The 25,400-nt window shown below is 37.0% G+C and overlaps 1 protein-coding gene across 6 annotated transcripts in view; it reads right to left on the minus strand.

Annotated features, from left to right (window-relative positions):
• Positions 1–25,400, minus strand: part of IL15 (interleukin 15) — a 104,469-nt gene that overhangs the window by 75,577 nt on the left and 3,492 nt on the right. For 3 of the 6 annotated variants that reach the window (XM_064383851.1, XM_064383853.1, XM_064383850.1), the window contains exons 2-3: positions 4,537–4,658; positions 4,221–4,336 (exon numbers count right to left, since the gene is read on the minus strand). The gene's annotated coding sequence lies outside the window, so the exon portion shown is untranslated. The remainder of the gene's footprint in view (positions 1–4,220; positions 4,337–4,536; positions 4,659–25,400) is intronic. The other 3 variants (XM_064383854.1, XM_064383852.1, XM_021666721.2) reach the window with 1 other exon arrangement.

Here is a 25,400-nt window from a genome sequence, read left to right on the forward strand (position 1 = left end):
CACGTTAAAGACTATAAGTGAGAATCGGTTGGCAGAAATGTCATCACAGTGAAGGTTTCTTTAGCATGGAGCCTATTACACTCCCCAGTCAACTATCCAAAATAAAAGCTACCTCCAAAGGATTAACCTATACAAATAGTGCCTTTCTGGGTTCTTGCTACAGCAACAGCAGAGCTCACCAAAGAACAAATTACACTTACTTGCCTCGTTTACTATACAAATTGAAAGAGATACCTGAGGTCTTTAATTCCACCTAGCCTAAATCCTGACATGAATTACTATCACTGGTCACCAAAAAATAACCAATCAGAATGCCCCTATATTTAAGTATCAACAAAGGAAGCTGAACCTAAAAATGTAGGAATCAAAGAGAATTCATAAAAAGAAAAGCAGAAAGCACATGACACTCTTCTTATGACTTCAAAACACATATTTACTACTCACATACTAGGGGAGATTCTTGTTTAAATCTTTTGCATATTTCAAGCATGATTTCGTTTAAGCAAAATTCCCCTGCCATAGCTTATTTTCCCCAGAATTGCTCATAATTTTTTTAAGAAATAATGTTTATTCGTTTCCCTCAATGTCTTAGTGACAAGACACTCCAAACTACATTGCTATTACTAAAAATGTCTCAAATATTATGACTTTATATCCAAAACTTCCCCCTGCATCTTCTTCAATCCCTCAATGGTAGCAATACCTAATTGGTGTGTATCAATAAGACAATGGCTGGGTACAGTGGCTCAAGCTTGTAATCCTAGCACTTTAGGAGGCCGAGGCGGGTGGATCACGAGTTCAGGAGTTCGAGACGAGCCTGACTAACATGGCAAAACCCCGTCTCTACTAAAAATACAAAAAGTAGCCAGGCATGGTGAGTACTGGGCTACTCAGGAGGCTGAGGTAGGAGAATTGTTTGAACCCAGAGGGCAGAGGTTGCATTGAGCCAAGATTGGGCCATTGAACTCCAGCCTGGATGACGGAGCAAGATTCTGTCTCAAAAAAAAAAAAAAGAAAGAAAAAAAAGACACCAGTAAACTTGTTCTTGGGTTTGGAGAATTGTTAATAAAAATTCCAAGAAACAGTAATTTCAAGAAAGTTTATGAAGTTAAGAGGTAAGTTTCAGTTTATAGATAATTACTGTCAAAGAACATACTCTCCATGTTTTTTTCTTTCAATTTATAGTTATTTTATTTTCTCATACCAAAAATGATGGAAAAATAAAGAAACTGCCTTTTTTCTCTTAGAGTTCTTATAAAATGTTTCAATTTCCTTAAACTTCTGTACTTATTCCACTGTTCATCTTGATCTGTTATGCATGCTATCTGAGGTATATCTGAGGGTGTTAATTAGAAATTATAACTGAAAGTGAAAATGAAATGTATATATTCACTTTACCATAAGAAGCCAGATGCTTGGATTTATTTCTGTGGCTTTAAAGTCACATGTCCCATAACAAAGTTTCAGTCAATGACAGACCACATATACAATGAGGGTTGTCCCATAAAATTATAATGGAGCTGAAAAATTTCCTAGCACCTGGTGACTTTGTAGATGTCTGTATATTCCATTCTTGCATTGTTATAAAAAACTACCTGAGACTGGGTAATTTATAAAGAAAAAAATTGTCTAACTGACTCACAGTTCTGCAGGCTATACAGGAAGCATGGCTGAGGAGGCCTCAGGAAACAAAATCATGGCAGAAGGTGAAGGGGAAGCAGGCATGTCTTACATGGTCAGAGCAGGAAGAAGAGAGAGCAGCAGGAGGTGCTACACACTTTTAAACAACCAAATCTCATGAGAACTCACTATCAGGAGAACAGCAAGGGGAAACTTTGTTCCCATGATCCAATTACCTCCCACCAGGCCCCTCCTCCAACAATGGAGACACAAATCCAAACCATATCAATGTCTTAATGTTGTAACACAATGCATTGCTCACATGTCTATGGTAATGCTAGTGGAAACTTACTGCACTGCTAGTCATATAAAAGTATAACATAAAATTATGCACAGTACATAATACTTGATAATAACTATGTTACTGGTTTATGTATTTATTATACTTTTTTATCATTATTTTATGATGTACTCCTTTTACTTATATTTTCTTAGAAGTTAACTGTAAAATAGCCTCAGGCAGGTCCTTCCAGAGATATTCCAGAAGAGGACATTGACATCACAGGAGATAACAGCTCCATGTGTGTTACTGCCCGTGGACACATTCCAGGGAGACAAGATGTGGAGGAGGAAGACAGTGATGTTGATGATCCTGACTCTGTGTAAACCTAGGCTAATGTGTGTGTTTATGTCTTAGTTTTTTATTTTATTTTATTTATTTTATTGTGTTTTATGTTTTGAGGTACATGTGAAGAACATTCAAGATTGTTGCATAGGTACATACATGGCAGTGTGGTTTGCTGTCTTCCTCCCCCTCACCTATATCTGGCATTTCTCCCCATGTTTTCCCTCCCCAACTCCCCACCCCTCACTGTCCCTCCCCTAGTTCCCCCACACAGACCCCAGTGTGTGATGCTCTCCTTCCTGTGTCCATGTATTCTCATTGTTCAACACCCACCTATGAGTGAGAACATGCAGTGTTTGATTACAAAAAAGTTTAAAAAGCAAAAACTAAACATTTTTAAAAATAGAAAAAATCTTATAGAATAAGGACGTAAAGGAAAACATTTTTGTACAGCTGTATAATATGTTTGGTTTTATGTTGTGTTATTACAAGAGTCAAAAAGTTAAAGAAAATGTTTATTTCTTAAATTTAAAACGTTTCAGTAATCTAAGGTTAATTTATTATTGAAAAAGAAAAATGTTTTAATAAATTTATCATGACCTAATTGTACAGTGTTTATAAAGTCTACAGTAGTGTAATGTAATATCCTAGGTTTTCACATTCACCCACCACTCACTCACTGAATCAACCAGAGAAACTTCCAATATTGTAAACTTTATTCATCCTAAGTGTCCTATGCAGATATATCACGTTTTATCTTTTATACTGCATTTTTACTGTACCTTTTGTATGTTTAGATACACAAATACTTATCACTGTGTTACAGCTGCCTACAGTATTCAGTACAGTAACATGCTCTACAGGTTTGTAGCTTAGGACCAATTGGCTATACCATATAGACTAGGCATGTATAGGCTATACCATCTCTGTTTGTGTCAGTACAGCCTAGGATGTCCCCACAACAGAATTGTCTAACGATATATTTCTTAGAACATATCTCAATCATTAAGTTATACCTTACTATATTTTGTTTAGTTATGGAGATTGAACTTGACCTTACATTGTTTTAAAATACTTCTCAAAAGTCTCAGTCATTTAAAAAATCTAATCTGCATTATCTTCTCATATACTTAGATTAGTAAATTCATTTAGAAATTAGATAGTTTGATTACATTTATTATTTAATTTAGTTATTTTTTTCTTTTTTTTGAGACAGAGTTTTGCTCTGTCGCCAGGCGCCAGGCTGGAGTGCAGTGGCGAGATCTCGGCTCACTGAAACCTCCGCCTTCCGGGTTCAAGCAATTTTCCTGTCTCCTCCTGAGCAGCTGGGACTACAGGTGTGTGCCACCATGCCCAGCTAATTTTTGTATTTTTAGTAGAGACAGGGTTTCACCATGTTGGCTAGGATGGTCTTGATCTCTTGACCTCGTGATCCACCCGCCTCGGCCTCTCAAAGTGCTGGGATTACAGGCTTGAGCCACCGCACCCGGCCTATTATTTAATTTTAAGCACCCAAGTTCTTTCTAAATTAACCCAGTAATATACAGAAAACGATATGCACAATTCTTTCATTTTCTGTATTGACAAACTATGACTCAGAGGCCAACCCTCATCTGCCGCCTGTTTTTGTAAATAGTTCTGTTGAGACACAGCCATGCCCATACACACTGATGGCTGTTCTTAAGCAATAGGGCAGAGATGACTAGTTAGGACAGTGATCATTTGACTCACAAAGTCTATAATATTTACTAAGTGTCTCTTTTCAGAAAAAAAATTATGTGCAATATTCTATGCCCTCAAATATATGCTTTAAGCACGCAATAACAAATTGTATATTTTTTAAACCAAGATGCTCATTTAAAAAATTCTGAGTATATATAACCTCACCTGTTTTGCCACATCTTCCTTATTAGTAATTACACTACTACATAAAAATGTCTACATTATATGATACTATTTTTAAAATTTTACTCACAGCCAGGCATGGTGGTTCACACTTGTAATCTCAGCACTTTGGGAGGCCAAGACGGGTGGATCACTAGGTCAGGAGTTCAAGATCAGCCTGGCCAAGATGGTGAAACCTTGCCACTACTAAAAATACAGAAAATTAGCTGGGCGTGGTGGCACACCCCTGTAATCCCAGTTACTTGGGAGGCTGAGGCAGAGAACTGCTTGAACCCGGGAGGCACAGGTTGCAGTGAGCTGAGACTGCACCTCTGCATTCCAGCCTGGGTGACAGAGTGAGACTTCATCTCAAACAAACAAACAAACAAAGAAGAACCTTTACTTACACGATCTTGTATGGGCTGGCTATCTGCTAACATTGATTTCTGTGCTCCTTGTGACGTCACCAGCATGGAACATGATGGAACATTGCTCTAAAGAGCCACGTAGCCATATATTGGAATGGATTCTGTAAGAGTCAAAGGTAGGGATAAGAGGATTAATAATTACGTATTGAGTAATCCTCCCTTCCTCAGATTTATAGTTACCTACATACCTGATCATGCTATGAAAACAAGCAGGAAGACTTGTATGGAGAAAACTACATAAGTCAAGACTGAACTTCTTGGAGAAATCTTTTCTATAATCCTCAGAGTCCCCCATAATTTAACTCATGTCCTTGCTAACTAGAGCTATTTCATTTTGGAGAAAAAATTATCATATATCATTTTTTAAAGCCTATAATGTTTCATATAGCTCTCTAGTAAAATGTCTTTCCCTTTACCATGAAATAGCACAAAGCACATGTGATGTCAAATGTATTTGTGTGTTTGATATCAAGTTATTGACCAAGTCTGAAGAAGGTGTTGAAAATAAGTTGTAAACATCTATTCTAAAAGTGAAATGGAAATGTCTCCACTCAAATATGAAGTAGTCAAACACAACATCATAATATAGTATAATATTTTAAGATATATGTAATTTTTATGCGGTATAAACATGTGAACAGATTATATGATTGGAAAACCTAAAAATAATATAAGTTATATGTTTTTTATAAAGATAGTCCAACTTATTATGCCATTTAAGTAAAGTAGCAGCCAGGTGCATTGGTTCATGCCTGTAACCCCAGCACTTTGAGAGGCCAATGCAGGTGGATCATGAGGTCAGGAGTTCGAGAGCAGCCTAACCAACATAGAGAAACCCTGTCTCTATTAATAATACAAAAAAAAATAGTTAGCCAGGCATTGTAACGAGCACCTGCAATCCCAGCTACTCTGGAGGCTAAGGCAGGAGAATCACTTGAACATGGGAGGCAGAGGTTGCAGTGAGCTGAGATCACACCACTGCACTCCAGCTGGGGCGACAGTGTGAGACTCTATCTCAAAAAAAAAAAAAAAAATTAAAATAATATAATTTTTATTTTATAAAATAAATTAAGAAACATCTTAACCAAATTTCAGTGTGATCCAAGAACCTTATGAAGCTTTGTGTTGAAGGAAAAGATTAAGATTTTTGAGAAAAACTTACATTCAATTTAAAGGTTGATCATAGACCCATACCACCATCAACCTTAGAATTGTTTCTTCTTTTTTGCTTTCTTCTCTGTATCATGTTTGCATAATACCCACTGCCTTAAATTTGATTTCACTTCCCATTTCATTATCTTAGAACATTTTCCTTTTCTTGGATATATTTTCCATCCTTTTTATGATCTTTCATCATTTCTACCAGGCACACTTAAGAGAGGCCCATTCCCTGAGCCCTTTTCCCTCTCCTATCAGGAAACAAGCTTCATCAATATCAACCACAAGTGATGAATTCTGCAGGCACATGAGAATGAAATTTGCAAATATCCTCAAAGACATAGATGGGCATTTAGACCCATCTGATTCCCAAATGGAAGGTCCCTGAGAAATTGCTGTGCCTGTTTATCTACACCTGTTTGCTTGCTGAGCTTCTAAAAGGAAAATAAATAAGAGCTCCTAAGAATGTGCTTTAAAGCCAGTTATGCTCCTCTCTTTTTTATATTGTATGCCAGTATATTCCTTCAATTTTATCAAAAGGGCCAATGTTCCTAGAAAGATAGTTAGCTTCTTCAGCAAACACATAACAAGAGGTAACCAAAATATTTAAAAAATAAAAAACTCTAATTCAACTCTTATGCAATTTCTCCCCAAGAGTCTGCCCCAAGTTAAGTAACATATACTTGAAAGCCCTATAACTATGCATTTTTTCCATAACTTCATAGCCATAATCTTAAAAATTAGGGCTTATCTATCCACATCATTGGTCTCTATATAGCCAAGTATGTGTTTGGAAAAACTTATGTCTGACCTTGGAATTTAATTAGCACATACTGAAATGGAAATAGATGCAAAGAATGTTATAAACTCTAAAGAACTTTCAGCTCAGCATTCATATTTCATGCAGTCAGAACTTGAGTCCCAGGAGAGCAAGTGACTTGCTCTGACCAGCAAGACTATCTAGGAACTGATAAGCATTTCCTTTAAAAATGTGAAGATGCTATACAGAGTTGTAGTGAACAATGAAATTCATTGTTCCAGCTGACAGGTCATAGCTGAGCCCCTTCCGAGAAATGCTGTCAATGGAAGAAAGCTATCTAGCTTTCTTTGTCAGGTAATGGCTTTTTCTTCTAGGAACCTGGCCTGTTTCCAGAGTTGGAACATCTCCAAAGGGCCATCCTGCCTCTAGAGGACTCCCCAGGGATCCAGTGAGGCCACTGTTGAACATCATAGTCCAACTTCTTCCTCTGCCCACCCTGTTTCGATCCCCTCACTTCTATCATCAGGTGTTGTTCTTCAGAAGATGCCCCAGTAAGCCTCTCATATGTACATTTCTATCTCAGAGTCTGCTTCCCAGAAACCTGACCTGAAACAATGGTGTATTCTGTTACTTGAAACACTTGAATTACATAGAAAGAGATTATTGCAAGACTTCTTTTAATATGACAGTGTGCACTATGAAACATCGACAAATACCCAGAGTTAACCAAAGTTATTTAACTATAGAACCCTTTTGCATATTGAACATATCATAAGACTTGTGTTCTGTGGAATATGGTCTGGGACACAGAAATGCAGTCATTCTAGCTCACTTTAGAATACAAGTGCTGAAATTACACATGTCAATATTTCCTGTAATAGCAAAAGAATGGAAACAACCTAAATGTCCATCAGTAGGGGACTGCTTAAGTAAATTATAATACATCCATACAATGTAATATTATGCATCAGTAGAAAAAAAATGAGACTTTTTTTTTTAATATTAGCATGAAAATGTATCCAAGGCATATTTTTTAAGTAAAAAGAACAAGGTTACTCAACAGTGTATATTTGTTTTCAGAAAGGGGGATGGTCAAATATATATGTGCACTTTTTTGTGTCTGCACAAAACATTTGTAAGGACATACACTAGAAAATGACAGCACTGGTTGCATCTATAGAAGAGAATTGGAAAGCGCTTGAACCTTTTGTGGTTTAAACCATGGGAATACATTACCTAGTCATAAAATTAAAATCAAAACACCACAAAATATTATATAGCACATATTTAAATACTTTGTCTAATCATATATGAAGAAAATCTGGGAAAACTACGACACCCTATAAAACTACTTAGACGATAAACTCCTTGAAGACAAAATTCATTTAGAATGCCCAAAGCGTGGCACAGTTTCTGAACCAAAGGAAGTGGTAAATAATTTACTTAATTGAATCCTATTACTTCCAATACCCCAGCAATTTAAGATAGTGTCCCTGCTGTTGTTGTTTTTGTTTTTGTTTTTTTTTGTTTTTACAATGTCTGAGAAGCTCTAGAAATGGAGAAAAACTAGACCTTACATGAATATACTTTCCTGGACTGGGCTTCCTGTTATTAGTCTGTAGTTAGTAACATTTTAAAAGTCTCTAGACCTCTGTTGTTGATCATAGTAGCCATTAACCACATGTGGCTATTTAAATTCAACTGTAAATTAATTAAAATAAAACTAGAAATTCACTTCCTCACTTGAGCCAGACACACTGCAAGTATTAGAAAACCACATGTAGTAAATGGCTACCATGTTGAAAACAGAAGACATAGAACATTTTCACTGCAGAAAGCTCTGTGGGAAAGAATATATCCAGGTAGAGACTGGTTTCAGACAGCTGAGTTTGAAATCTGAATTAGCCTCTTACTAACTGTAAGGTTGGGGACAAGTTAATTTCTCAGGGCATAATTTTTTGTTTGTTTTTGAGACGGAGTCTTGCTCTGTAACCCTGGCTGGAGTACAATAGCACAATCTCTGCTCAATGTATCCTCCACCTTACAGGTTCAAGCGATTCTCGTGCCTCAGCCTCCTGAGTAGCTGGGATTACAAGCATGTGCCACTACGCCCAGAAAATTTTTGTATTGTTAGTAGAGACAAGGTTTCACCATGTTGGCTAGGCTGGTCTCGAACTCCTGACCTCAAGTGATACACCCGCCTTGGCCTCCTAAAGTTCTGGGATTACAGGCATGAGTCACCTTACCTAGTCTCAAGGGCCTCATTTTTTCATCTGTAGAATAGGGAAAATGGTAACACCTACCTCAGAGGGTCATTGTGAGGTATCAGTGAGCTTATTCATAAAAGCTGCATAGAACAGGACTTCACACTCAAAAACGTTACCTTTTATTTGCAATTCTCCACCATTGTGAATGTCACAGCTCACCATCAACGAGTCATGTCATTCATCACAGCTCTCCTATTTACCCTTCTCACACGAAGATGGAAAGTATCCACTAACATCCTTATAGTCTAGTTCATTAAAGTGCTAGTTTGCAATTTATAAATCTTGCACCAATTTCTTTTTCAGGGAAGTCTTGCTATGAGAAAAAAAGTCATGTCAACTAAACTTGCGTCAGTGATGTGACTAGTTTATATTCTGGTATAAACTCTTTATCAGGCCAAATACTAGGAACAAACATTTTTCTATTTGGATTATAGTGGTCTTGCTGGGAAGACAAACTCCTTGATATGATTTGAAAACTTTCACAGAAAGGAAGGCTGTCATATTTTGCCATGAAAGGGGAAAAGCCTAGTACAGCAGCATGAAAGGGTCAGAGACAAACTGGGATAGTCAACGTGAGGTTTCTACAGCTGGTAAACCTGAATGAAGTTTTGAAAATATAAAAACCATGATGAGGAAAGATAAGTGAAGGAGAATGATAAAGGAATAATACCAAGAGAAAGAAAAGTGTAGGAAGGGAAAAAACTCTCATAGCTTTAACCCTTCAAAAATAACAAAATATTTTCCTTTCATTCCATAGGCCAAGCCATTCCTTTTTAGTTGTAGCTTCCAACAACAGAATGTGTTAGGCCTGAATTTAGTAGCGGCCAATTTTGGCCTCCCAAGTACTCCTACTATATAGTAGAAGTTATATTTTATTTATATCTTCTACATGCATTAATTATATATATGACATATATATGTATGCCATACTTTTAAACTCTAAAAATAGATAAAGAAAGTCATTTTGATGGTTTTCTGCACAGTTCCAGCATTACCAGTTAAAGATAAATAAGACAAGAAAACAGAAAGTTCCCAGATATGCATTTAAAATGAATGTTCTTCAATTCTTCAGGTATTTATATAAAAGGATTTGTGTAAGAATTATCCTTGATTGATGCCTTCTCTCACCACTCCTATTCAACATAGTGGAAGTTCTGCCAGGGCAATCAGGAAAGACAAAGAAATAAAGGGTATTCAGTTAGGAGAAGAGGAAGTCAAATTGTCTCTGTTTGCAGACGACATGATTGTACATTTAGAAGACCCCATCATCTCAGCCCAAAATTTGCTTAGTTAATAAGAAATGCCAGAAAAGTCTAAGGATACAAAATCAATGTGCAAAAATCACAAGCATCCCTATACCCCAATGACAGACAGAGAACCAAATCATGAGTGAACTCTCATTCACAATTGCTACAAAGAGAATAAAATACCTAAGAATGCACTTACAAGGGATATGAAGGACCCGTTCAAGGAGAACTACAAACCACTTCTCAAGGAAATAAGAGAAGACACAAACAAATGGAAAAACATTCCATGCTCATGGATAGGAAGAATCAATATCATGAAAATGGCCTTACTGCCCAAAGTAATTTATAGATTCAATGCTATTTCCATCAAGCTACCATTGACTTTCTTCACAGAATTGGAAAACACTACTTTAAATTTAATATGGAACCAAAAAAACAGCCCGTATAGCCAAGACAATCCTAAGCAAAAAGAAAGCTGGAGGCATCACACTACCTGACTTCAAACTATACTACAAGGTCACGGTAATCAAAAAAGCATGGTACTGGTACCAAAACAGATATGCAAACCAATGGAACAGAAGAGAGACCTCAGAAATAACACCACACATCTACAACTATCTGATCTTTGATAAATTTGACAAAAACAAGCAATACAGAAAGGATTGCCTATTCAATGCATGTTGTTGGGAAAACTGGCTAGCCATATGCAGAAAGCTAAAACTGGATCCCTTCCTTACACCTTATGCAAAAATTAACTCAATATGGATTAAAGACTTAAACATAAGACCTAAAAACATAAAAACCCCAGAAGAAAACCTAGGCAATATCATTCAGGACATAGGCATGGGAAAAGACTTCATGACTAAAACACCAAAAGCAATGGCAACAAAAGCCAAAATTGACAAATGGGATATAATTAAACTAAAGAGCTTCTGTACAGCACAAGAAACTATCATCAGAGTGATGATGATAGTAACCTACAGAATAGGAGAAAATTTTTGCAATCCACCCAACTGACAAGGGCTAATATCCAGAATCTGCAAAGAACTTAAACATATTTACAAGAAGAAAACAAATAACCCTATCAAAAAGTGTGCAAAGGATATGAACAGTCACTTCTCAATTGAAGACATTTATGCAGCCAACAAACACATGAAAAAAAGCTCATTATCACTGATTATTAGAGAAATGCAAATCAAAACCACATTGAGATACCATCTCACAGCAGTTAGAAAGCTGATCATTAAAAGTCAGGAAACGACAGAAGCTGAAGAGGACGTGGAGAAATAGGAACACTTATACATTGTTGGTGGGATTGTAAATTAGTTGAACCATTGTGGAAGACAGTGTGGAGATTCCTCAAGAATCTAGAACTAAAAGTATCATTTGACCCAGCAATCTCATTACTGGGTATATACCCAAAGGATTATAAATCATTCTACTATAAAGACACATGCAAAAAAAGAAGACATTTATGCAGCCAACACACATATGGAAAAAGCACATCATTTTTGGTCATTAGAGAAATGCAAATCAAAACCACATTGAGATACCATCTCATGCTAGTTAGAATGGCTATCATTAAAAAGTCAGAAGACAACAGATGCTGGAGATACAGGAACACTTTTACACTCTTAGTGGGAGTGTGAATCAGTTCAACCATTGTAGAAGACAGTGTGGCAATTCCTCAAGGATCTACAACTAGAAATACCATTTGACCCAACAATACCATTATTGAGTATACACCCAAAGGATTATAAATTATTCTATTATAAAGACACATGCACACATATGTTCATTGCGGCACTGTTTACAACAGCAAAGACTTGGAACCAGCTCCAATGCCCATCAATGACAGATTGGATAAAGAAAATGTGGCAGATATACACCATGGAATACTATGATGCAGCTATGAAAAAGAATGAGTTCATGTCCTTTGCAGGGACATGGATGAAGCTGGAAACCATCATTCTCAGCAAACTGAAACAAAAACAGAAAACAAAACACCGCATGTTCTCACTCATAAGTGGGTGTTGAACAATAAAAACACATAGGCACAGGGAGGGGAACATCACATACTGGGGCCTGTTTGAGGGTGAGGAACTAGGGGAGGTATAGCATTAGGAGAAATACCTAATGTACATGACGGAGTGATGGCTGCAGCAAACCACCATGGCACGTATATACCTAAGTAACAAGCCTGCGCATTCTGCACATGTACCCCAGAATGTAATAATAATCATAAAAAGAATTATACTTCATCATAAAAATCAGTCAATTATTACTAAACAATTTCCAGTGCTGCTTCTTTAGATAATTGTTTAACTATTAAAATGTATCCTGTTATTTATAACAGCCATTTGACACCAGTCTCTATGTGATCACTCAGTGCTGCCACAGAAGACAAACCTCATGCTTTAGCACAAAATACCATACGAGAATTTGTAATGATGCACATTTCTTATTACCTGCTGATAATAACCTAGTCGGTGAAAATGGCACCTAATGATACAGCACATCTCCCACTCACAAATAACTGGATTTAAACATTACTATTGCTTCTCACTAATCCCTTACAGAAGCAAATAGATGTGATTACCATAATCCTCAGGAATAACACTTAAAATTAAACTTGGAAATCTAAGAACAGCTTATCTTTCACTAAGCACAAATGCACCTTAGATCATAAATCCTCCAGTACCCTTTCTCCAGACAATTTCACTAGATTTGGCTGTCATTCTTCTAATTGTTTATTATTCTTGCTGATTAAACCTCTGGCATCTCCTGTTCCAAATACTTGGCTTCATATGAAACGTATCAAGTGATTTAGTAGTCCCAAAAGTCTTGTTTCTAAAACATTGCTTGCCGGGCTTCTTCCTGACAAGTAAACTAACCTTCTCAAGCCTATATAACATAGCAGTAGTGCTTATAAAACTGCTAAGGGGCAGGTTGTCTCTATTAATAAAGTTTATTTGGCAACCGGCAGTGTTTGTACTCCTGTGGTCAATGTGGATTCTTTTCTCTCCCTAGATTGGAAAGCAGAACTTATCTTTTATAGTATTGCTGGTTCTTTCTTATCCTCTTGGGCTGTTCAAATTACCTAAGACAGAGCTAACAGAGCTCCTGTCCTCATGATAGGAGAATAGTAAGTTTTAGTACTTTATCTCCTCTTTCACTGCCCTCATTAAATATTCTTTCCTAAATGGTAGCTATCAAAATTATTATTATAGATTGCCATTCTTGTCTTCTTTCCAATTTTTGCTTTTCATTTGTCTCTGCTTTATATTACTTCTATGCCTTTTAGCTTTTGTCTAAGAAAAATGGATTATATAGACATCATCAAACACTTTGGCAAGCCTCATCCCTTCTGTGGGATTACATATCTGTTACAATCTTTAAGATTTTGACCCTTTCTGCTGGGTGCACTTGTTACAGGTTTCCCAAGATGGTTGCATTTCTGTAGTCTAAGATATCAAATTTCTTTTGAGGGTTTTTTTGGCAGTAGGGGAGTGAAGCATGAAGGGGTATAGAAGGTAAAAGTGAGTAATTTTTTTTCTTTCATCAGAGCAATCCCTGAGTAACTAAGCCTGCACTATTAACCTACCTGACCAAATTACTAATAAAAAAATTCTTTGACAGAGTGAGAACAAAGAAAATTGAAAAGTCTTACAGAATATACATACATACACAAACACACACACACATACACACACACACACACATATATAATCTAGGCAACTAATATTAAATGTGGTCCATGTGGTGGAATCACAAACATTCATTCTTTGAACAAATAAATACATATAAGGAGTACGAGGGCAGTTTTGTTGCATGGCTATATTGCATAGAGGTAAAATCTGGGCTTTTAGTGTAACCATCACCAGAATAATGTACATTGTACCCATTAAATAATCTCTTATCCCTCAACCTCTTTCCATCCTCCAAACCTTTTGGATTCACCAATAACTATTATTCCACATTCTATGTCCATATGTACACATCACTTAGCTCCCACTTCTAAGTGAGAATATACCACATTTGACTTTCTGTTTTGATTTGTTTCACTTGAGATAATAGCCTCCAATTCCATCCATGTTGCTGCAAAAGACATGAATTTATTATTTTTATGGTTGAATAGTATTCTATTGTGTGTGTGTGTGTACATATATATATTTGTTGATAGATAAATAGATAGTATGTGTATACGTATACATGGTGTGTATATATACACAAGCACACCATAAAATCTCTCTCTTTGGATGTGTTGTGTAAGTAATGGTGGAAGTGTACACCATCTATTCCTTTATTATACTCCATAGAGGCTACCACCATTCCCATCTATTCATCATCAACATATTACAATTTCCAAAACTATAGTTCATGTAAAATTGAGATTGAGAACTTCTGGATGAAATTTGGAGCTTTCCTAATCTTACCAGAACCATGGAATGGACTGGGGTCTAGAGACTTGTACTCTAGGCTTGATTCTGTCTTTAAACAGCTATGTAACACTAGCAAGGTACTTTATGCCTTTAAACCTTAGTTACCTTGTTTTTAAAATAAGGAGATTAGATTTGAGGTGTGTAAAGTCCCTTCCAGTGCCTAAGTAACATCTATAGAGATCACATGTTGAAAGTCTCAGCATATGATACAATCCATCTATGTTATGTTGGTTCCTAGAACCACCAGATTTAAGGCCAAAGATAATTTCTCTGGTTTAATTATCTTAATTTTCCAGAAAAGAATAATAAGTGCAGAGAAATTAAATGTATTGTACAATTTTACATAAAGAGGTAAAACTGAGATTTAACAATGTGTTTTGGATTCCCATTTTAATTCTTTTTTTTATTTTTTTATTTATTTTATTTTTTTATTTTTTTTTATTTTTTATTTGAGATGGAGTTTCGCTCTTGTTACCCAGGCTGGAGTGCAATGGCGCGATCTCGGCTCATCGCAACCTCCGCCTCCTGGGTTCAGGCAATTCTCCTGCCTCAGCCTCCTGAGTAGTTGGGATTACAGGCACGCGCCACCATGCCCAGCTAATTTTTGTATTTTTAGTAGAGACGGGGTTTCGCCATGTTGGCCAGGATGGTCTCGATCTCTTGACCTCGTGATCCACCCGCCTCGGCCTCCCAAAGTGCTGGGATTACAGGCTTGAGCCACCGTGCCCGGCCTTTAATTCTTCACCAGAAGTTCATTCAGTTAACAGACCACAAAGCATATTCTACGCATTGTGTTACTTCTCCACGTTAACTTCAATTTCAAAAGGGCTCTGCTTCATCCATAAAATCCATGACTGCAGTATGTTTGGATTGCATATGTACGGACTATGCAATGCATGTACTGACATGATTGCATATGTACTGACTATATGTAAAGTGCAGTTATTTGTAGATTTTGAAAGATTTTTTCCTTTTATACCTTAGATCTAACTATGCTATACCATCACTACTGCCACCTAAATTCTACTACATTGTAATTTTCTCTACTCCATTATGTTCAGATAGCTACTTTCTGGGTCAGAACAATAAATTAAACATCCTACCTACAATTGCACTGCAACAACTCTATTTCATCCTGGCTCACTGTAGTTCAATTATCACGTCTACCTTGGAGGAGTGGGAAGATGGGAATTTCACCATCCCCTTGCACCAGTGGCTAATCCGTCACACTTTTCTTTTACACTGCTTGGCACGTAGGTAAACACTCAATAAAAACGAATGGTCATTATTATTTTTGTCTTCGTTACTTTACTGAATAGTTGTGTCAACACATGCATCCTCATCTCCCAAAATTTTTTAAAAAATGCTTCTCTGAGCTCTGTATTACATTTGATGTCTACTATAGATTTTTCATAGATATTCTTTAGTCACTTTTGGAAAATCCCACCTATTCTTATTCCTCTCATAACGTGACATTAACTTTTCCTGTATTATTAAGATTATTTTGATAGATTTTCTGATTATTTTTTGTGTTCTCCACCAGGTCGATACTTCTCTCATAATATCTGCAGTGTTTCACTGTATTTACCTGTGTTCATATTGCCTCATCCACAGGTAAATGATAAAGGTCATAGAGGACAAGAATTGTTATGGTGGAGTTGGAAGGGCTGAAATTGGAGAAAAACTGCATTCTTATGTGTCTAACAACTTGCCTGGCACATAATGGATCTATAATAATGTTATTCTTGTTGTCATATCGCCATCGAGACGATCCTCAAATAAACCATATTTAATTGTAGCAAGCATACTCCTCCTGGGGAAGGTTGTGCTGCCTATTTGCTTTACTGCTGTGTATGCTAGCTAATGCGTTATTTAGGATTGAAAAATGTTACTGGGTTTTAAAAATCCTTGGTCTGGCAACTTTACTGAACTCTCCCATTCATTTTAGTAGCTTAATTTGTATGGCTTTCATTTATAAACGATAAAAATTTATCTCCTCTCTTTTAATCTGTATAATTCTTATTAATTGTACCAGCAAGGCAGCACCCTCTAGAGGAAGTCTGCAAGCTTGAGAGAGAAACCTGAGTTCAAGCTCCAGTTCCACCACTTCCTAATGGCAGTCCCTGGACCGGTCACTCTACAGCCTGGTGCTTCAGTTTACTTACCTGAAAAAGCAGGAAGGAAAGTATCTCATGGGCTTGAGAAGGCTACATCAGTTAACATACTTGGCACAAGGGATGAAAATATATGTTAACTCTTGAAATACTTATGGAATGAAGTTAAGAATGAAAGACACCTAACCCAACTCTGGACATTGACGCAAATATTTCCAGAGAAGCCATTTTCAGACTGAGACTGCTGGACCAGGCTAGTCAGAAGAAGGGGGCAAGGAAGAGATACTGGATGAAGTAGCACATTTCCAATAAAAGAAACATGTCCAAATGTTTGGCTATGAAAGAAAGCATGTTGTGTTTGGGGGCAGACAGTAGTTCAGTATCCTGGACACTCAGCTCTTTCACAGGCAAACAATAATTGTTCCACTAGTTACTAAATTCCTGAAGAGAATCATGTGTGCTGCATCTTTTGATCCTTCACAGCACTTGGCAAGGAGCCATGTACAAAGAAAATGATCGATAAATATCCACTATTGTTTAGAATTTTTTCTGTGCTGTTAGCCTCCTTGGATTAAACACTTTAGCCTTGAAGTCATGCTTTATAAACTGCAGCCGCTCAGAGTAATATGGCTTGACTTAAGAAAGGCCAAGGTTTAGAAGGTGAATGCCTCAATATCAAGTCAAATAAGCCATCAGCATAACCACATCTTTCCAGTTTTAGAGGTTCTTTACAATGATCTTGCTTTTCAGGGGTAGAATCTAAAGATACTAAATACAGATTTTAATCTGATATTTGAGGTAACTGCAATTTTTTTTAATGGCATAACAAGAGAAGAAACTATATTTCTTCTCTTAAACTCTCAGAAGAGACACTAAATAAATTAAATTTCAGCAATACTATTATTTTCACACAATTTCGCTCATCTTTTTTGTCTACTGAAATGATTTCTCAAAATACTCAGCAAAGACAATTAAGAAAATGAAAGGATTTCTGTTTGAAAGAATTTAGAGAATAGAGTGTGCCTTATTTCAATTTCCCTTCATTTACTGAAACATTTACTTTGCAAATTTATAAAATTATCCCCACCTTAATACAACCGACACAAAATATTAAACAAACCTATTTGTTTTCAGTTCTCTAAAGTTCATACTCCTAACAAGGAAGGTAAAGATTCTATTTGTAACCTGGCCCAATGTACACACTCAGAAAATTCTATTTCCCTTCCTGACCCTGACAATAAGAAATAATCTGGGAATAGTTTCCCAAAAGCCATGTGATCACCAGTAATATACTATGAGTCAAATATAGTCAATTTCCTTTTCTTAGGATGTTATCTAACTGGGTTCCCCAGAAATATATGTTGGATCACTGACAACAAGAATAACATTATTATAGATCCATTATGTGCCAGGCAAGTTGTTAGACACATAAGAATGCAGTTTTTCTCCAATTTCAGCCCTTCCAACTCCACCATAACAATTCTTGTCCTCTATGACCTTTATCATTTACCTGTGGATGAGGCAATATGAACACAGGTAAATACAGTGAAACACTGCAGATATTATGAGAGAAGTATCTACCTGGTGGAGAACACAAAAAATAAAGATGGGAGGCAAGACAGGAGGTAAAGATGGGATCTCGCCAGGAAAATATCAGAGAGAAAGTGAGTCTTTAAAGATGAATATGTAAGAATAAGCATACGAGGGATTAAAATCCTTGTAGAGAGCAGCAGGCAGAGCAAGTATGACAGGTAGGCAAGGACTAGGAGGTGTAAAAAGCCCAGCCTTCTCTTTTGAAGACCTGGGAGCTGGCCAATCCCTCCTCGAAGGTCTTTCTGAACATCTCCTCTTTCAGAGTGCTTAGCTCAGAGACAGTTCCTCTGGTTCTCTTATGTGACCCTGAACCATCTATATATACATTTGCCTCCTGGGGAAACGTTCTGACCATTTGTTTTAATCAGTAATTCTTTACTTAACTCACAAACCAAAATCTCTTGTACAAATAGCTCAACCAATCTTCAATCTAGTACTTCTAATCACTTACAAGACATTTTAAGTAGCTTGTTCCACTTTTAGCTCAATCATGATATTTCCAAAATCAAGTTCCTCCATTCCCCTACCTTGCCCCATGTGTTAGCTGTAATCTATATCTGTTCCTAACATGTCTATCTTTCCTGTCTCTCATGGTTAAAATCTTGGATGTCCTCTGACTCTTCCCTGTACTCTGCTCCTCCCACTCAATCAAGACCTGTCAAGTGTTTACAAAAGTGCCTATCTTATATTAGGCACTCAAAATTATTAACTGCTGAAGTGCCAAAATCAATTCAATGGATAAATAAAACATTAATAAATCAAATCTTTGTTGAAAATAGCTTGTCTTTCTATTCTCCATTCGATTTGCAGTACCCTACTACTTAGCATTCATTGATCCATTCATTCACTCATTCATTCAGCAAATATTTATTGAGAGACTACCATATGCCTGGCACTAACAGGTGATGGGGATACAGCAATAAATAAAATAACTAAACTGCATGTTCATTTTCTAATGGAGAAAGGTGTTAATAATCAAATAATTAAATAAAACATATACAAGTCTATAGTTCCATATATGAAAATACTAAATCAAAAAAGCTCTAAAAGCTGGAAGTTTCTCCTTAATTCAGTGATTAACAAAACACAAACTGAACTGACATTAGACTATGTATAAGCTGTATTTATTCCCTTTTGAGGAAGTACCTGAATAAGTTTGATCATTACATGATATATAGTAAACACACTATATTACTTTCCAAAATCTGAAAAATAATCTGAATTCCCAAACAGGGCTGGGACATGGAGTGTTGGTGAGACTACAATTTGAAGTACATAAGTCAAGAATTACTTCATTGCAACAGGGGTATTTGAGCCAAACCCCAAAGCAGGTAAAGGGAAGGGGCCAGATTTGAGAGAAAAGCATTCTAGGCAGAAGGAACGGCAAGTTAAAAGACTCTTAGACAAGAACATAGTAGTATGGTTAATGAATAGAAAAGGTGCCAGTGTAACTGACTCAGTGAGCTAAGGGAGGAGTAGTAGATGACAGACATCAGGAGTACAAATCACTTAGAGACTTAATGTCCACTGTATCAGAATTTGGCTTTTATTGAAGTGAGAAGAGAAGACCATGGAGGGTTTGGAATACAGCAATGGCATAACCTGATTAGTATTTTAACGGGATTACCATTTGTGGTGGATAATCTCCAAAGATAGCTGCCATCAATCAATGCCTTTCCCCATGAACATGCCTGACACTACTCATTGAGAAGTGGAATCTTTGTCCTCTCCCCTTCAATTCTGGATGGCTTTCTGACTTGCTTTTCCCAAAAGAATAAAACAAATGTTACAGTCTGGAAATTCCATATCCAAGCCTCAAGAGCTTACAGCTCCAACTTTCTTTCTTATAGAAGTTGGCTAAGTTGTAAAGAGTCTGACAACCCTGAAACTATCACGCTGGGAGAAAGTCCAAATCAGTCATGTGGAAAGACAAGTGGAAGAGAGCCAAGGAGCCCAGCCTACAGCCTGAACTGAGGCTCTATATATGGGACCTAATGTCTGAGCCACCTCAGACATCCCTTGACCATTTGGGTCATCCCAGCTGAGGTCACATACATTGCAGTGTAGAGACAAGTCATTCTCTTTGTGTCTTGTCCTAATTTTTAGGCTTGAGAAAATAAAATGGTTTTTATTTTATACCACTAAGCTTTGGGTAAGTTTATTATATGGAAATTAGTTATCAACACTGAAACTGCTATGAGGCCAAGTGGTAGGTAGACACCTGGAAAGAGACAAGGACATTGTTAGTGAAAGCCAGAAATGCAGTGATGAAATAGTTCAACTCAAGACTTGCTAGATTGGAAAATAACAGCTTATCTCATTTTTGCCTTTCCAGGCAGCAAAAGATTCTCCAAGAAATAAGTAGTTTCAGGGCAAAGATTGAATCCAAGGTCAACTATTACATGTGCTCTCAGGTTGAAGATCGAATCAAGTGTGTGGCAGGAAGGCCCTTCATTAAGAACTCTGAAAGATTTAAAGTGATGCCTCATAGACCTTGCCAACTGGTCAAGGGGCTTCTAAAAACGTTATGGGCTTCTATGGCATCCTGACTTTCTGACAAAGTAAAGTAGAGCTTGTCTCAAGGATTTCCTGGTTATGTCTTTTATCTAGCGGAGTGAGCAAATCTCAGTAAAATTCATAGGAAGCCCCCAAATTTTAAAGATCATTGAACTTAAAAACAAAAAGGAGTTAAACAAAAGTGAGTATACAAAAGGTCTCTAAATAATTAACCCTCTAACAGCAGGAAGCATGCTACTCCACTGCAAAAAATAGCAAAAATTATTTCTTACAGAAAAGAAAGAAGGAATGAGAAAAGAAGCCCAAAGTGCAAAAGAGAAAGTTAAAAGCCACAGAGAATCATTCCTAGGGAACAAATTTAAACCTTAATCAGGTTCGATTGTCTAGTTTTGAAATGGTATTGTTTAATGAAATTGTCCTATCTTTGTGGCAGCAGATAATCTTTTTAGTTATAGGTTTCTGCACTCAAGAAATAATTACTCTTCTCCCACTTTAGGAAAAAAATGCACTCCAGAAACTACACCAGAGAAATATCATCCTCATCTGGAGATCCAATTTAGAGACTTAAAGTCTGAGTTTGATGCCATAATGAGATAAGCTATGGGGGATCCTGAAAGTCAATAATTAGTTAAAAAGTAAAACTACTTGAGACCAACGTGATGTAAAGTCCAAGTTAGCCACGTAGAGAGGTCTCATAAAGAGAGATGGATGTCCAGCCAGCCATGAGCTCTCCAGCTATCCTAGCTGATGTTCTAACATGTGAAGGAAGATGCCCTGTTAAATGTCTAATCCCCAGCAGCCTAGGAGGAGTCAAGCAGCTGAAAGTAGCCCAGATTGCAAGATCATGACAAATAAAAAATTGTTGTTATTCAAGTCATTGTGTTCTGGGGGTGTTGTTTCGTTTTGTTCTTGTTTTGTGGTGGTTCATCCTTCTGATACAGGGACAGATAACTGCAACACTGTGGCTGCTATGCTGAGGACAGACTGGAGTGGAGATGGGGGGACAAGCATTAGGCACTTTTGCAATAATGGTGTGAGGCATGATAGCGACTTGAACCCAGGCAACAGCAATGAAAAGGGTGAGAAGAAATAGGATGTGGGGTATATTTTGAAGGCCTAGCTAAATGATTTGGTGGCAGATTTAATGTGGGGCATGGCAAAAAGAGGCGTTAAGGACAAATCCAAGGTTGACTGATTATCTCTGTAACTAAGAGAATACAATTGCCAACAAGTAAGATGAGGAAGAGGGCGGGCAAGCAGATATGGCAGTACAGGCAGGAATCCAGTGAATATTAGACATTCAATCAAAAATGAATGAATAACAGATTAATAGACTGCTGGATAAGTCTGGCGTTCAGGGGAGAGGTCATGGCTAGATTCACATGTACATTTGTGCATCATCAATGTAAGAAGAATTATAACCATAACATTAGATGAGATCACAAAGACAGAGAGTACAGATAGGGAAAATGCTTAAGGACGGAGGCTCCTGTATTTACATGTTAGGGGAAACAATGAACCTGCCAAAGAGACTGAAATTGTTGTTGGTAATGTAAAAGGAAAATAAGGAGAAGGGGATGGCTTGGAAGTCAGGGGAAGGACTCTTAGGTCCTGCTGAAAGGGTACATAGGAAGGGACCCAAGAACTAACCACTGGATTTAATGACAGGGATGTTCTTGGCACCTTCGACAACTGTATTTCTAGTGGAGCAGTGGGAATGACAGACTGGCTGGTTCACAAGGAAATGGAGAAAGGACAATTGGAAACAGAGAATATAGTTAATTTTGTAAGTTTTCCTGTAAAATATGGGCAGAAAAACCAGATAGTAGTGAGAAGAAACATAAGAAGAAAAAAATGAGTCTTTAAAAAAAATGGCAGAAATTATAGCATGGCTGCATGGTATTGGGAAAGACCCATAAGAGACAGAGAAAAAAATGGTGATGGAGGGAAAGAATGAATTACTAGAGCTATGTCCTTGAGCAGATAATGAGAATGAAACTATACTCCTGAATTAACTGTGATGGATTTCTAGCTGGTTTCCTTATCTCTAATTTGTCTTTTCTTCAATAAATTCTACCTCAAACTAATTTCCCTAAAGTACTAATTTTATTACAGTATTCCAACATTGTTTTACTATGTTACTTATATCTCCTGCCTCTTTTACAGTTGTCTGCTTAGCTGTCAAACATTTGAATGATGACGGACTCTCACTGAAGTCCATACAAATAGACTCTGACCAACCCTCTGCTAAGCACATGAAGCACATTGTCCTTACAATGCATGTATAGAGACAGACACATATAAAATGAATTTACAGGCATGAAAGTTGTTATAGGAGAATGTAGACACCACCAAATTAATTCATGTAAGGGAGAAAATAATTCTGCCTGGGCAGTAGGTGGGGACAGAAAAAGTTATGGAGGGTTAGCATTTTGAGCAGGACCATGAAGACTGACAAAGAATGGCAAGTGTGTCTGGAACACTGAGGGAGGGTGACTGGAGCTGAGGCTGGAAGAGGAGACTTCACTGCAGAGACTTTCCAAGCCCTATTAGAGCTTATTTCTCAGGGGGAAGTCTCTACAGAAGCCAGCCCAGGCTCTTTACTTCTCCCCATCCCACCCCCTGTACTTTGCTTTAAACACAGTAACCATGGTAATCCAGAAGCCAAAGGGAGGGTGTGGGAAAGAAGGCTGAACTGTATCTCCTAACTGAACAACACGCACCTCTGACGTACCCTACAACTTTTCCAGGGGTTTGTGGGCATAAGAGGTTTCTAAAGGAGCCAATTTCAAGATCCATTACCTCCAGAGAAGCCCCTTTTTACCAGAGATATGCCTGATATGTGCCCAAAGCAAGCAGATTTCTGGAAAGTTCTCCTTTCTCACTTCCTCTTTCATAATTACCCTTCTCCCACTTTAGGAAAAAAATGCCTATGTCTCTCCATCCAGAATCTTAGCATGTGCCTTGTCTCACCAGGGTGCCAAATAAAGGGGCAATTTTATATAAGAGACATCTTTAAAAAAAGCATTGACATATCTACTTGCATGATATATATTTCCAATATTGTTTTATTTTTATGCTTAATAATCACTTATCAAAAACTAATGATTCCTTTGATTAGTTTTGTAATGATAATATTTTAAATAACTAATAAGCATGAATTTTCACAATAAAAACCCTTCAATTAAAGAATCAAGTTTTATGTACTTGTTTTTGTTGCAGATGAGTCAAGCAAGCAAATAACTCCAAAATATGAAATATTTAACTGTAAAATGTTCAATTAAGAAATAATTATTTGATAATTTTAAAGGTCAGTGCTAACAGTGTGCAAGGACTACTTTGTCAAATTTCAATTAGAAGGCACGTGAGCAGAATACCCAGGAAGGAGAAGTATCATTCAGTGATAATAAGGGATGAAGACCTCTCTGGGCTCCTTTTGTGTGTCACAATGATAAGCAGAGCTTATCCCCACCACCACCTCCATGAACCTTACAACCATTATATTTTCTTATTCAAGAACCATTTTCAGTTTCGATTCCCTCATTTCACAAAATAATTTGTCACTTTCCTAATCTTGTCTGCATCCTGTCAGCACTTGGAAGAACCATTAGCATTTAGAGAAGAAACATCTGTGTATTACAAGCAGACTTTTTTTAAAAAAAATCCATTTTTATATGGTCTACATTGAGTCCTCTGCCCCTGGAGTGGGATGAAACACCATAAAACAGTGCATACAAATACCCTGGCTCTAGATGCTAAATGTGTACAAATAATATTACTGAACTGAACTGAGATCAAAGAGCTTCTTTTTCTCCTCTTTCTGATTCTAGCAATAAACTTTTTTTTTTTTTAAAAAAGGGCAATATTCTTTGATATGGGCAAAATAATAAATAGTATTAAATCACACCAAATGGTGACCAGCATCTATTTCAAGGCCAGGATAGCAACATTTTATTTTTCATTACACTGAACACCTGAGTTTTCCTAGAAGAGAATACATATGATATCTGAAAAGAGACATTAACATTGGAATCAAGATAAATCTCAGTAGAATGTCTGTCTTACGTAGCTGTGTCCTAATGCAAGTGAAACACTGCATGCCATTTTTTGTCTTTGTGAAGTCAGGATAAAAATGCAATAGTTTTTCAAATTTAATGAGGACATACAAATGAAGTGCCAGTATGGTTCCTGAAACATAGCAGAGGCTTCCTTTTTGTAACTTTCAAATTCACATTGGGTTCCTACTGGAATGGCACTGCTAATAACAATAATTCAGGCTCTCTGTCAAGATTTCTTAGTTACTTCTGTTTACCTAATCAATACAATCTGGAAGTAGAGTAAAAAGTAGCCCTTATGTCTGTCCACAGCTGTTAACAAATGGTACAATATATACATACACACACATACATATATGCACAAATACAGTATGTATACATATATATGCATTATGCACACATACAGACATATACTTGATAGTATTTAATTAGTGAAATTCACCATCAAATAGGCGTTTATTAATGCAGTCCAGTTCTTACTAAAATCACAATTTTTCCATCAACTCCCCTAGGGAATTTTTCCATCTAACCCATTCCTATAGGACAGCAGCAAGTATTTAAGCATTGTTCAGTGTCGATAGTTTCATGCAGTTACTGTAATCACTGGGTAAGTAAATCAAAGAGCTAATACTGAGCTAAAGAAGTGGCTTCTTGCCAACCCTTCTACCATAACACCTTCTGAAAAGAGGA

This window comes from Aotus nancymaae, unplaced genomic scaffold, assembly GCF_030222135.1.
Source record: "Aotus nancymaae isolate 86718 unplaced genomic scaffold, 86718_ANA_hifiasm-v0.15.2.pri h1tg000033l, whole genome shotgun sequence".
Classification (NCBI taxonomy): Eukaryota; Metazoa; Chordata; class Mammalia; order Primates; family Aotidae; genus Aotus; species Aotus nancymaae.